The sequence below is a fragment of the Corvus cornix genome, chromosome 2 (genome assembly GCF_000738735.6).
Source record: "Corvus cornix cornix isolate S_Up_H32 chromosome 2, ASM73873v5, whole genome shotgun sequence".
In the NCBI taxonomy this organism is placed as follows: Eukaryota; Metazoa; Chordata; class Aves; order Passeriformes; family Corvidae; genus Corvus; species Corvus cornix.
The window spans coordinates 77,685,447-77,701,144 of record NC_046333.1 but is presented as its reverse complement, the minus strand read 5'-3'; the positions used below and the strand labels follow the sequence as shown (position 1 = coordinate 77,701,144).

Here is a 15,698-nt window from a genome sequence, read left to right as displayed (position 1 = left end):
CTGCAAGTAAAGTTCAAATGTATGACCTGAGACTGTATGTTTAAAACAGTAGTATTTGGCTTATTTCAGCAAATCTTACACAGAGTAGTGATTGCACTCCTGTTTCTGTCAGTGGGCCTGATTCTACATTCATTAGTGGCACTTAATACCCTACTTTGCACGTAGTCTCTTGTGAAATTAAATCTGTATAATTATTCAGTGTAAGTAAAGGTAATGAATTTGAGCCCAGTGGGATTGTCTCAAGAGATAACCTATAATTTGTTGACGTATTGACACTTATTGCTTGCTGGCTTCCATCTGTTTCTCAGTTTAACAAAAACTCTGTTTATGAAGCTTTTAAATGTTTCACTCTGCTACATTTGTGAAAGTCAAATTCAAAACATGGCTGAGTCAAACAATTGAAATGACAGCAAATGATAAAAGATAAAGGAAGTATTTACACTACAGGCGGTTGATGACTAGCAAATATCTCTGGTATCCTCAGCATGAGCTTGTGTTCATGACTGTAGACTCTGTACAGACTCAAGATGGAATAATCCTTTTTTTGCTGATATCCATGTTTCTGGTTGTGCTGTGTTTGGCTGGTGGCAATTTCCTTCACTGTATGAAGCCATGTTTTTATTTGTGCTGTTGATAACACATTATCGCTGAGCAGGGGTTATGCAGTCAAGGTCTTTTCTACTCCTCATCCTGCCCTGACAGTGAGAAGGCTGAGGGTCTGCCATGTGTTTGGAGGGGACACAGTTGGGACAGCTGACCCCAACTGACCAAAGGGAGATTCAATACCATATGATGTCATGCTCAGCCCAAAAATCTGAGGTAGGAAGAAGAAAGAGAGGGACATTTTGAGTGATGGCATTTGTCTTCCCAAGTTGCGGTTATGTGTGATGGAGCCCTGCTTTCCTGGGGATGACTGAACATGGGAAGTGGTGAATTAATTCTTTCTTTCTTTCTTTTGCTTTACCTACTAAACAATCTGTATCTCAACCCATCAGTTTTCTCACTTTTCTGATTTTCTCTCCCATCCCATTGGGGAAAGGTGAGTGATTGGCTGTGTTGTGCTTAGTTATCACCTGGGGCAATACTGGTAGTGTTCTCCTCTTGTTTTAATAAACTTTGAAAGTGTCAGATAAAAGACAATATATTGGATGTTCATGAAGATACCTTAAAACTAAAATGAGACCCATTTCACCTCCATTCTTTTAAAAGACTAGAGATAGTTTAACTAATGGTCAGAGTAGATACATTGTTCCACAGGAATACTTTAAGCTGAAGAAATTCACATATTTTATGTCAAAAGCAGAGCAGGATAATGAGAAGTGAAATAAATATTCAAAACTTCCCCTTCCCCCTGCCTACTTCCCAACCCTACCTCCTCCCCTGAAGTGGCCCAGGGGATGGGTGGGGGTTATGGTCATTGTTCCTGCTGCTGCTCAGGGAGAAGAGTCTTTCCCCTGCTTCAGTGTGGGGATAGTTCTCCATGAGCTTCTCCAGTGTGAGTCCATACCACAGGCAACAATTCTCCATGAACTGCTGCAATGTGGGTCACTCCTCCACTGGCTGCAGTCCTTCAAGGACAGCCTGATCCAGCATGAGACCCCACAGGGTCAAAAGTCCTACCAGGAAACCTGGTCCAGCCTGGGCTCCTCTTTCCCTGGGTCTGCAGGTCCCTGCCAGGAGCCTGCTCCAGCATGGACCTCTCACAGGTTCACAGCCTCCTCTCAGGCATCCATCTGCTCTAGCGTGGGTTTCTTCCAGGGGCTGAGGTGGATCTCTGCATCCCTATGGTCATCCATGAGTGGCAGGAGTACATCCTGCTATCAAAACCTGACCATGCAAACCCAATATATCATCCTTCCACGGGTTATGTAAAACAAATTTAATACAGGATAAAAAGGTATTACTTAGCCTTGATGGAAAAGGTTTCATCTCTTATCTCAAGTCATCTTTCCAGTGGTCTTTACAGAGTAGTTTTATGTTTCAGTTCTTTAGCCTGAGTGTATTTGAGAATACAAATTTTAAAGTTTATTTTCATTTATAATAGTCCCTGGTATTTCTCTTTCTAAAAGTAAATTTTCATAAAAATTTAGAACTGGCAGAAGATAAACACTGATTTTTTCTGTATTATCTCTAAGGAAAAAATAACTGTTTATAAAATAGATTACATTAAAATATTTCTAATTTCAGATGCAGAATATTTTATTTTATTTTTATTCCTAATTCTTTCCCCATTTTAGAGGGGAAGAGGGGGTTATGAAGAAGATATTGCATTCAGGTTAACTTTAACTGTCTTGTACTGCTTGTTTGCTTTAAGAAATATCATTCAAGGTGTCATATATCCCGATTCTCTTTATCTGCTAGAAATCCCTGTTTGAACAAAATTTCTGAGGCACATCATAGGAATCCCACTGGGAAGACTGAGTCATCAGGACCTGAATGGAGCTGCAAAAAGAAGTAAGTACTAATTAGTGTTCCTAATGAACACTATGACCTGAAATAAAATGTTAATTTTGGATAAGTTAAAGTACAGAAATCCTACTAAATATTTTCTCAGTAAAAATAGGCTTAGTAAAAGCAATATTTTCCATACAAATCTTGTGGGAAACCTGTTAACTTGGTCTAATTATCACATAGAGTTACCTTACTCAGACATTGTTCTGAAACAATATACTTTGAAATAATAAAAATAAAAGGCCCCTGGTTACCCAGAGCATCAAAGGCAGTGCTTTGTATAGTGTTTAGTTTATTAATATAAAAATTTTTAAAATAAAGACCAGAGTGATTTTGGGTTTAATTTGGAAATAAGCATTCTGTCTTTCTGTTGTTCTGAGAAGGAAAGAATGCAAAAAATATTAGTTTTATATTTGGACAGGTAGTAGATTATCACACCAAAGATCAAACATTCTGGAAGAATTAATTTTTTGCATTAATTTCTGCAAGACCTTAATTGTCTTAATAGCATGCACAATATGCATTTTCCTGAAATATGATGACTTATTAAGCTCCATCTGTCATTTTTGACCTTATTATTTCAGAAAGACGCTCTCAGTAAACTTTTCTGTGTCTTCATGACATTGCACTAAAATGTCAATTTCTGTCTGAAAATGTAAAGATAAAATAAATCTATAGGCAGCTTGTCAGAGTTGATGATGTCATCATTTTATGTTTGGAAGGAGAAAGGCAATTTGTTGTTTTGGTTCTAGTTTTGGTTTTTTGTTTTTTTCTTCATTGAAATTAAAATCCTTGTTGTGACTGTTCTGTTTATCTTCATAACTGGGTTAAGCAGTGCTGGACAGGTAGCATGGATCTTTCTTTTCAAGTATTTATTGAGCATTTCAACAACAAATCCAATCCAAGAGAGCTTATTGCTCCACATGTATCAATAGATAAGGGAATATCATCCAGCTGCATATTCTGACAGTGATTTCAGCTCAGCAGCACACAGTTCCTACGTGGTAAACTGAGTGTCAAAAATGTAGCCAGAACTGCCTGCACAATGTTCATATCTACCCTGCCATAGACAGTGAGCTGAATCTGTTCCACACTGAGGAACTTCTGGTTTATGTGGCCAGATTTTATTCACACTTTCAGAGGAATCCTTCAGCTCTGTGAGCTTCTGAGTGTTTTCATTCTGTAGTTTGGTCATTAGGCTAGGTAGATAACTGATTTAAATCATCACTAGAACTCCATTGTGGTTAAGAGATTTTTTCCTCATTGAGAATATATGTAACCTTCAAATTTCTTTCTTTGTTTGCATCTTGCTTGTAAAACCACTTGATAGAGAATCCATATAAAAAGGTCTATCAAAAATGTAGATTTATTTGGTCTACAGTTCACATGCTTCATAAACAGACTATGCTCAAATAATCATTATGTATTTTCCATTTCATACCTGTTCATCTGTAATAGCCAATTTTTGGAACTGCTGGTGGATAGATACTTGAACAGTTGGTGTGTAATTGACATTCAATATACACATCTGAGATACAACACTGAAACTCTTTTTCTATTTTAGCAAAAGATTGGATAACAATCAGAGCTAGTGTTACCAGAGGGCAAAGTGTCAGGAAAGCAATCAGCAGATGAGCAGATAAAATGGTGGTGGAATGGTATCACATATCCGATGAGGCTGAGAAGTAATGATCAAACAAGGCTAGGGAAAGACAGAATGGTTGTGGAGAATACTTCTGTCATTGGCTCCTTCAAACAGCCTACAGTACTTGATATGAGTCTGCTGAAGAAAAGCTGCTGGACTGTATTGTAGGAAAGATTGTCCTCATTAGGTGAATGTATGTACTAGTTTGAAAACAAACTAGTGGGAAGCACCAAGTCAGAATAACTATTTAATAGGGAAATAAAAAAAAAAGGCAGGAAACACAGAGTCAGGATACAATGTGACACCCTGTTAGTCAGGGTGGTGGTAGCAGTCCAATAAAATGGTGGCTGCAGTCCTCCTGAAGTAGTGGGTATGGTTCTGTTGAAGCAGTGATCCTGCATTAAGGGCCTGCTCTTCCTCAGAAGGTCCAGTGGTGGCTGTGTAGCTCCTGTCCTCTGGGGAATCCGGTGGAAAGGGTGTCTGTGGTGTTCGGAATCTCAGATTATATCCAGGATGGAATGCTTGGTTCCTCCCTCTGGGTGGAGCATCTCACAATGGGATGATGCGTCATGAGGCCAGGGATTGAGTGGCTCATTAGCAGAATATAGTCCTGAGGGAGGAGGCAAGGAAACACTGCCCCACCTGGTTTCAACAGCTCATGAGGATGGTAATACAATACACTGCAACCCAGGACAATGTAATATTATTTCAACTATTTTTTGGTCTCAGAAGTGTGAGACTAACATGCATTACATGGAACAGATCATTAGTACAAAAAAAATCTTACTTAAAAAAGTCTTAAAATTTTTTAGAAAACTGAAAAATAATTTTTAAAAGCTTGAATTGGCTTCAAAATTCACATTGTCTTCTTGGTGAAGTATTTAATGAAACCAGATGATTTTGTGTATTGAAGGGATTGATAAATTATTTCTGTAGATTTATTTTTGACAGTTTGCTGCAGTCTGCAGTAATTAGTTATTTTGGTGTGAATTTTATTTTATATCTTACAGGTATACAAGTCTAGAATAATTCCAATGATTTTTTGTTGACTGACCCTGGACACAGGGTCAGTAGGCCTTGCCTACTTTTTTCAAAATTAAGACAAGCAGCTGAACTATAATGAAATATTCTTTTTTTAATTTTTTTTGTTGCCTTTGCAGTCCTTTAAATATAAAATGGTTTCTAACGTAAGACCTCAGGTAAAAAAATTCCAAATTTTTACGAGTCAAAATTATTTTTCAGTGATTTTCTTAGACCATGTGTTACTTCAGTGTTTTGTCTGGATAGATTTATGACAGTAGAAGCCCATATATGGAGATTTTTATTGAAGCATGTTCTTTCTAATTTTTTTTTTAAATAAATGCACAGTACTGTGATGAATTCTTGAGTACTTTTGCTTCATATAAGTGCTTGAAAAAGACATAAAATGAAATAGCATACTACTGTTCCTGTATGATGGAATGTATATTGGGGAAAAAAATTCCTTCAGAGCTAGGTTCCAAAGACAGAAGCTAGTAATCTACTCCGTAATTTATATTATACTCCATATAAAGTGCAGAGTCTTCAAAAAATTTTGCGTCTAATCATTAGGACTATGTATTCATACTTCCCAGTGCAAGTCAAATTTTTTTCAAGTCAGGGATTTTTTAAGAAAAGACTTAAAATGTTATTAAAGAAATACCATTACCCATATATTAATTAGTTAAGTGTTTAAAGCAATAATCCAAAATATGAGGAGATCTGCATGTTCCTAATCTATCTAATGCGCATATTCAGCATAATGGCTACCATGATGTAGCATATTCTGGTAATGGGAACTCTGTTAAGAGCTGTCTTGGAACAATTAAGTATAAAGAAGTATGGTTTTAGGCCTAACAGAGCAGTCACATAAAATCTGGTAGAGCCTGGGTCAGATCCCATCCTCCAGTCCAGGAACCATTGAACTTGGAATCATAGAAACACAGAACCATACAACAGGCTGGACAGTAAGACTAAAGATCATCCAGTCCAACATTTCATGAGAAAGCCTGGATGAGATAATCCAGCAATCCAATCATGTCTTGAACACTTCCAGTGACAGGGAGTCTATCAAGTTCCTGAAGAGGTTGTTCCAGTGATTGTTCTCACTGAAGAAAAAAAAACCAACAAAAACCCCAAAAAACCCCAACAAAACAAAAACAAACAAAACCCAACAAAACAAAAAAAACCCCAAATCAAACCAAACCAAAACAAAACCACCAATAAGACATTCATATATTAAGATCAGTCCATGATGAAACCAAAAGCTGATAAGAGTCTTGTTCCAAGTGTTTTCTGAGATGAGAACATGGTGCGGAGGAAGGAGAGTCAGTTTCAGGTTAGCAAAAACAAACCCACCAAGTAGCGATGAAGAGTCTGAAGGGAAAGCAGTATGTCAGAACCATGGGTGAATTAAATCAGATTGAATGAGTGTGTCCTGCCAAACCTTTCTAGAAACAGGTTTCCTTAGGATGACATTATAATCTCCTATTTTCTGAATAGGTAACACTCTCAACAGATACACGAAATCCCTGAGTTCAAGGTCTTGTTCCAAGTAATGCTTCCTGATTGAAGATATCAATATGAAAGTTTAATGATACCCTGGCAGGTAGTACATTTTTCTGGGAGTCAGCACTGTGACTTCAAACTCTGTCAGAGGAGAGTATTCAGCTGGAGACTTTAATAAACTGGCTAGAGATCCTGCTCAGTATTTATTAAGTAAACCAAAAGAGAAGAGACACTTTCTTCTTACCTGAAAAGGTAGTTCATGCCCTCCTATTTTTCCGCTGAAAGCCATATCTCAAGTCAATTCTTGTTCTATGGAAGAAAGCCTGTAGAACATCAGAAAAAAATCAATATCATGTAAACTGTTTATGAATTTAAATTAGGATAAGAGTTTGTTATATTTTGGTTTGAATTATTGCTGCCAGTTATTTATTAACTGATCATTACTTTTTAGCTGGTAGTGGTTTATGCACTTACGAGAAAGAAAGTAAAGTTTCCTGCTGTCTCTCCTTCAGCAATAACACAACAGCCTTTTGAATGAATGACTGCAGCTTGAAAGTGTAGGGTAGGGAAGGAGCTGTAAGGCAATTTATTTTGATGCTAAAAGTGTGCTTGAAGTCTATTATAAATATATGAGAGTACAAATCAATGTATCTGATAATTTACAAAAGCATCTTTGATTTTCAATTTGTCATTGCTGAGAGTGGGTATTAACTACATGCAGACAAAAGACAGTTTCCTGTAATAAATGTACTGAAAATATATTCACCTTAACAGCGCTTTACAGATATAGAGGAGTAATCTGTAGAGTCTACCTGGAGTAGACAAGAAGGGCATTTTGGAAGATAAAAACAGTCATTTATAATGATATGGATATCAGTTTTAATTTTTCAGTAGGACTAATTTAGGACCATGTATCTCTGTTTTGTATTCAAAAAGATTTGCCCCAAAAATTTGAATGATAACTTCCTGTATTAGATGCTCATTCTCTGACTGTGTAAATCAGAGCACACATCTATAGATTTGGGGTAATCTTTACTTAATAAATAGAACTCATAAGTGGGTGACCTTAGCTTGTACTGTGCTGAATGCTGCTCTGTTCTGTAGTGAAGATGGACTGAAGCCAGGAATCTTTGGGAATTTTCAGATTTGGAAGGCAATTTAATTTTTTTCAGATTTGGAAGTTCAATTTCAGATTTTCCTATCTCAGAAATGAAAGAACAGTTGCCCTGAACTGCCTGTAGGTAGGAATATTTTTATGTTTTCAGTACTTCCCCTGTTTTGATTTTTCTACTAGAGGAAGCATCTACAGTTCCATGCATATTACTTTGGGGTACATGCCAAAACATCAGAATTAATACTGGCCTTGAGTAGAGGGCAGGATTTTCATCCCTCCTTGATCTCTCAACAAGGTAAATTTACCACCAGACTTCAGATCTACCACCGCTCTTTGCTGTTGGACACCCTTTGAGGGATGACTGGAGACATCTGTAAGGCTTTTGCTCTTTTCCACTAAGCTGTGAACAGTGGGATTTTGAAATGGAAGGACTAAATGTTAAGCTTTTCTATTTCTTATGGCAAAAAATATTAATTAAGAGGTCAATATTGCTTTCAACAGGCTGTGTGTACCTGCACGCTTAGAAGCAAGTCCTCAGTTTCTGTTTCTTAGGAAAGAAATAGGGATGTATTTGAAATTACAGATATTTAAAATTTCAAATATGTATTATTTGTTTATGCCCATGGAAGCATTTTAAATAAGCTTCTGTTCTATCATTTCTGAATTTTACTATAGACATATGTGCTTTCAATGGAAAGTAAATAAGACTGACAGCACTTCTAGAGTTCAGAAAAAAAAAAAGCAAGCTGTTCAAGGATGTGTAAAAATGCAGATTGACATAAATTGAGTCAATGTTACAGAAACCATTTATACAAAGCAAATATTAATGCCATGATTAACAATAGAGTGAATATAGGGAAATGGCTATTTTATTGGTAGTGAGTCCCATTATTCTTTTCTATCTGTTTGAATTTTAATGTGTATTTGATTAAACACGGGAGTTTTGGACATCATTTCAAAACAAAACCACTTCCTGTAGAGCAAACTAAAAATTAGAACTAAACTCTGTCACTGAGATTGAATGGCTTGAACTATGACAAAGATAAATTATCTTGATCGGTAGAGTAATAGAAATTGATTTGTAGCGTGCCAGAATGTCTGATGTTTCATCCTGCTTATTAGGTAAAAAGGAAAGATACATGGATGGAAGCTGAGGGTAGGAGCTCAAATCACAAAATTTACAGCTGATTGGACCTGAGGTATTTCTCCAGGCTTTCAGTTTTTGCTGTATAATTCTCTGTAGTCAGCTAAATGACTGTGTTTCTTGGCACTAAATTTCACTGTCAGTTTTATTGCCAAGTGTCTTCCATTGTACCCCTTGTGGTGCTGTGCTCTCTTTCAGTGTCTTAGCAGATCCTTCCACTTTCCACCTGTCCTCATTAGGGCTAATCCACTTATTTCACAGTTAACACCAAAATTCTGGAAGGTATGCAAAGGCTTTCTGACTTAAGGATCACGGAAATTCTCTCAAAAAATTACTGTGCTCTTTAACTGTGTTTTCTAAAGATTCTGAAAACAGGTTTGAATAGGCCAGTGTCAAAATGTCTCAGAAGAAGTCTGATATTTTTTAAGTTTAGAGAGCTGTACTTCACAGTATTCTTCAAGGAGAAAGAAATTATTTTTTTTTCCTCTTCTCTATTTCACATTGTTTGTTGCCACCGATGTATTTAATACCTTCCTGAATGGTGCTGGTAGAAACCACTAATTCTTCACAACTGTTTTTTCTTTGACTGTCAAGTAATCTTTGTAATATCAGCAAATTTTGTTACTTCAGTTCTCTCTTATTTTCCAAATCACTTCTATGTAGAACAGCATGGGTGTTGACATTTAAGTGATATCAATATTTGATTATATTCTGCTGCAAAACCTGACTACTTTATTTCTCCTATTTTGTATCTGTGAGGTGTTCTTTCAAAATGCTATCTTCTTTCATCATGTTTATCTTCCTCTAAGTATTTTGTAAAGTATTCCATCACAATTCTTTGCTCCACCACTAACCACATTTTCTGCGATAAAATAATTGAAATAATTTGTCATTGGTGGAGTATTTGTATTTCGTACTAGGAGTTTGTATCTTAAATTTCTGATAAATATCCAGGCTATAAAACACATTGTTGTGATAGACCTTAGATTTTTATGGTTAAGCAAGTAAGATTTCTATGGTCAAAGTCAAACTATAAATAAGCAGCACAAATGACTGCATGTGTGCAAGCCCTTCGTGTGTTGTCAGCACATGAAAGCTGTTTATCCATAATTGACAGTTGATGAGACATTCATGGTTTTTCACCATTCAGCTGCATCCTACCTAATGTAATCCAATTATTTAATACAGATTTTGCCTTAAAAAAAAGGACTACAGGGCAGTCACAGACAAATTCTCTTTACCTGGTTTGAAATTCCTTCCATTTACCTGGATCTCAAATTGTATATTGTCTCAAATGTACTTCAAACATGTTAAATCCTGCCCTACATCAGATTTCACATGTTTATTAAAAATTAGGGAAAATGAGGAATGAAGACTATTATTGTTCATAGCTTAAAGACAAAAAAACTTATGCACTGTGATTGCTCTGTCCAATATCAGTGGCACATCTGTGAGAAATCCAGCACTAGAACCCATGCTTCTAACTCTCAGGGACCAGTATTAGCTATTATAAAAGTATTGCTTATGTCATTTAGAGCAAAGATGCCTTCAAAGGTATAACTAGAGCACAAGTGTTTCTCTCACTGGTAAAATATTAATGCTGAAAACTGAGGCAACTCAGGAAACCATAAGACTGTTCTCTTGGAAAACCATCTCAGGCACATTCCACATCCCCTCTCTCTTACTGGTTACATTAATAACACATCATTTAGTGCATTAAGCCTTATGTTTAACAAAAAACAATGGAAATATTACTTCCTGTGTAGAATGGACAAGACAGTGGAATGGACAGTGCTTAAGAAAAGCATTGTCAAAAAACTTCCTGAATTTTCTGACTGTGTTGGGGAAGATGAAACAGGAAAGCCTTATAAATATGGTTGCCTGAAAAAAGATTTTGGGAATATGAAAACTACAGGCGACATCGAAATGAAAGCCACTTTTGAAATACCAAGTCTTAGTTACTGAACAACTGGAAAACAATGGTATGGCCAACTGAAGGTAATCCCCTCTTGATTGAACAATACCCTCTGCTTGCAGGCAGGTCCAAGGGTCAGAGCAGACCCTACCTAGCTCAGCAGAAGGGGTCCAAAGAGTAGTTTTTAGAAGTTAAGATGTAACACTCTATGGTAATATAAGAACTCTTATAGGCTGTATGTAAATGCTATAGGATTTGTATCTTGTATTAGATTGGTTAGTGACAATTAGAATATTCAGTACAGAAGATGATTTATTGTATTGTAACCAAGACTTCACCATTCCACTCTTGCACACTCTTACTACTTCTTCTTCACTCTCACTCCTCTCGCTCTCTCTCTCCTTACTTACTCGCTTACTCTCTTGCTCTCTTGGGCCTGCTCAGAGCTGCCAGCTGCAGCTCTGAGCAGTGCCCCTATACCTACGCCCTTTGCAATAAACCGCATGTTCCAAGATCTGACTTCAGAGATCTCCCGTCCGTAACCCGCATGACTGCTGCCTGCCTCAACCATATAAAAACCCAAGGTGTGTTTTTCTTTTTGCATCCCCAGTTAAATTCCTCTCCTGTGCTGGTGAGAAGGAAAAAGAAATTAAATGCTAAAAAAAAAAATCCTAGACTACATCAATCAGCCTTTTTTTTCTTGAGGGCAGGTAATGTGTGTGATGAAAGAAGATGGCTTATCCCCTTTTCCTCCTGATGCTTCCAAGCTCATATCTGGAGGCCAGGCATCCAAGACACCACAGCAAGCTCCTAAAAAGAATGAGTAACCAGAGTCACAGCTCCTCATACATGACTGCTGTGGTTAGAAAGGACTGTTCAGCATATCTCAGCCTCAGACTGTGTCAGGTCCCCTTTCTAGAACCCCTAGTCTGAGATTCATTGTTTTTTTGCTGTTGACTGAAGCAATTTACCATAGTTTCAATTGTATAAACTTAAACTGATGTTTCAAAGGTTATGTAAAATGCCAATAACACCCATAGTAGTATGGGCCTTATGAAAAATAAGAGAAACTCATGCACATACACTCTTCACGTTTGTATTGGGTACAAGAACATTGAATTGATACACAAATATCAAACCTGCTATGCATGAACTGCCCAAACTTACAACATGTTATCATATTTTCATCTCTGTACTGAAAATTCCTGCTGAAACCATGGGGTTTTTTATTCCCTGTGTCAACCACAAACCCCATATTTATGTCTGTGTAGTCTAAGTCCTATGAAAAGATAAAATTGCAGGGAAAAACATCCCCTGTATATAAAAAGCATATAATTCTTAGCTGTGAAATGTAGCAGCTGCAATTTTATGTGTGTAAGGTTCTGGAGTGACTGAAAAGTAAGTCATCTAAGTAGGTTTTTTTGCTAGATACTTTGGAGTGATGACCTGCTTTATGAATTTGTAAGGATATTGTTGAAATGCCATGAAATTTCTGATTGAATTATCTCTAAAATACTGCATATATTTTCTTAAATTACTGAAAAACAATAACATTAATGGTTAGGTTGTGTTCTGGCATAAATCATCTTTCCCTTTTTAAAATGGATTAAAAGAAAAGACTTCCAATTAATGTTTGCTCTCTTATTTGTAACATATATTGAATAAATTTAATCCATCTTTTTTCAGGCATTAATTTTGTGTCCAGTGATTCACAACAAATTTCATTATCCTGAAAATTGCATTAAAAACTGTGATTATGACCACAAAAAAATCCAAAAATGAGTAATGCTTGTGTTCCCAAGTCTATGTTTCTAAAGAAAATTAGAAACAGAAAATGATGGTAAGCTGAAATTCCTGGGATTCAGAAATCTGTTTCTGTGTGTCGCTTCTTTCTTTGAAATATGTCAGGGAGAAGACCTTTGGTAAGAAAATTCTACCCCTTTATGAGAAAAAATACTGATACTGAACTAAATAACAAATTAAAACCTATGGTAATTTTCTAGAACAGTAAATTTAGACATCTACCAAAAATACTGTATGAAACAAAAGTAAGAATGTCTAAAAGTCAAACATTGTTCATTATCATAAGAGAAACTTATAAACAAAACCTATATGTTTTCAAACTGTGACATCTAAAAGAAATACATCCATGCCTGTGGGGAAAGAGGGAATATTTTCTGTTGACTAACTGAGAAAGAAGATATTTACACAGACTTTTAATTTATAGCTTTTCAATTAGCAGAGCAATTGTAGTATGTAAATGGATTTTCTGTTCTATTAAAAATTAAGGAATAGTTTGTGGTTTGTTTTCTATTAATAATAAATTCTGCTGTTGTTTATTAATTTGGGAATGCTCGTAAACGAATCATTTTATTAGGCCCTGGAAAATTCAGTGTTGAAAAATTATTTAAATGGCTTGAGAGGAACTAGTAATGTGCATGCAATTTTGCCAACAATGCAAATAACAAATGTGCTAAAATAATTTCCATTCTGTGTGTCATAAATATCAGTTCATGTAGTCAGATATGCTGTAATTAAGTGTCAGTGAACATGAATAGTCTTTTTTTATAGGCAGACATAAAATGACTATTCCAGATAAAACATTTTTTTTTTTTAGTTTTCTAAGCTGTAGGCAACAGCTTCATTTGTTGGTTGTTGCATGCATGGTTAAAAATTCAGAGGAAAACAAAACTGCTCATGCAGCAGATATATTCCCTTTTTTATATGCTTATTTTCATATTTTAGACATTGAAGATGTTTAAGTAACCTTATGGTTTCCTCCGGAATTTGCATTATTGTTGCACACACTACATTTGACTTCAGCCAAAACAGATTTTGTAAAAAAAAACCCAAACCAAAAAACTCAAATAAAACAAACCAATCAACCAATGAACCAATGAAAAATTTCAAGTTTTGGGAAAAAGGGACTGGAAAAACTGTAAATATCTTTCTACCCTCATTCTTTGTAGAACCATGCAATAATGCACATATCTGTGCATATATTTGCCATAAAAACCACTGCTTTCACCACTTTCACAACTCAGACTTAAGTTGTGGCAGTCTGCATATTATATATCAGCTAGCCAAGAAAGATCTTAGAAAACCATGCCTTAGTAACTGGTTTTACATGAAAATAAAAGAAAATGTTCCTCTGTTATGTTTTTTTGTTTTCTCTCTGTGTAATTCTTCTTTTTCACAACCATTTTCAGTAGTTAGTTAAATTTAATTTCCATAAAAGTTCTAAAACTCAGCAAATTAATATTTCTTAGGATAATCAGTATCTGTATCAGTAGTGGGTAATGCTACCTGCTACTATATTAAAGAACTGCAGGCGAATTAAGAGATACCAAGTAAAAACCTTGTGTTAAGAATTGCATTCCTAAATATTGAGAAGAGAAATATTCTCCAATGTTTTCTCCGAAAACCTTACCCTAAAACACCTTGATTATGTCACACAGCTCAATTTGATGCAAGACCCTTGAATTAGGACCACGTTTGGAACTAAAGAGATGTTGTATCATCACGACACACAGGGTCTCCCAGCTCAGTGCTGTGTATCAATATTGGCTTCAGGAGCTGCACACGACTTATTTGCACTCTATGGTCCTATCAGCTTGCCTCTATTGAATTTGAGACAACATATACAGATGATGTCACCTGGATCTGACAGCCTCAGAATGTCTGGAGAAACTGGCCACTCTTATTTATCCAGTTACACTAACTCAAACATACAATTATAAGTAACTAATTAAAAAAAATAAGATAAATTTGTGTAACCATATATTGGACCAGAATGAACTTGAGGAAAGGACGAGAAAACCTTAGGCTGCCAGAGTATAATATCTCATTAGGATCAAGGGGCAGACAGTTCCCAGATTCTGCACATGAATAGCAAGTCCCAAAGAGGTTCCATGATTCCTCACTTAGGTGTGAGTGGAGTTATTTTTGCATGATCATTTTCATCCTGTCTTGTACCATTGACACCAGTAACTTTCTTTCTTTTTTTGTGTGTGAGAAATACTTGGTTGTCTAGTTTATGTTTTACTCTGGCCTGGTTAGATCTAGATGGAGTTCAGGGATAGAAAGGGAGAAGTTTCACTGATTCAAAAATATTTTGGTTTTGCTGTGGTATTAAGGGGCATCAACATGTCATCTTATGAAAGTTCAGTGGCACTTTTCTGTTGCAATTGAGATGTAGCTAATATGTTCTGTAGATAAACATATATAGATGCAATATGTTTTGTAGATAAACAAAAACTTAGAGTTGCTCATAAGCTACATGACATCTACTATTTAATCAGACTTGGTGTGTTGGTTTTGCATGGCCTGTTTTTTGGTACTGGCGGGGACACAGAGGTGGCTTATGTGAGAAGGTGCTGGAAGCTTCCATCATGTCCAGCAGAGCCAATGGCTGATGGCTCTGGAGATGGACATATTGCTGGCCAAGGCTGGGCCAGTTAGAGATGGTGGTAATGCCTCTGTGATAATACATTTAAGAAGAAAATCAAACCAAAGTGGGGCACTTTCTAGTGAGAGAAGAGAGGAGGTGAGAACATGTGAGGGAAACAACATGATGACACCAAGGTCAGTGAAGAAGGAGGGGGAGGAGGTGCTCCAGGTGCCAGAGCCGAGATTCCTCTGCAGGGCATGGTGAAGGCCATCGTGAAGCAGCTGTGCCCCTGCAGCTCATGGGGATCCACGGGGGATGCAGAGATCCACCTGCAGCCCACGGGGGAGGTGCCCATGCTGGAGCGGGTGGATGCCTGGAGGAGGCTGTGATCCAGTGGGAGAACCGGTGGAGAGAGGGGGCCCTTGCTTCCAGGCTGGAGCAGCCTGTCCTTGGTGGACTGTACCCCATGGAAAGAGAGACCCACGGTGTGGCAGTTTTTGGAGGACTGCTGCT

General features: G+C 36.8%; 1 long non-coding RNA gene across 1 annotated transcript in view; it reads left to right on the top strand.

Moving 5' to 3' along the window:
• The window catches only part of LOC104689848, a 124,700-nt gene that overhangs the window by 47,924 nt on the left and 61,078 nt on the right, over nt 1–15,698 (top strand). The window contains exon 2 of the long non-coding RNA XR_005601524.1: nt 2,362–2,454. This is a non-coding gene — a long non-coding RNA (uncharacterized LOC104689848). The remainder of the gene's footprint in view (nt 1–2,361; nt 2,455–15,698) is intronic.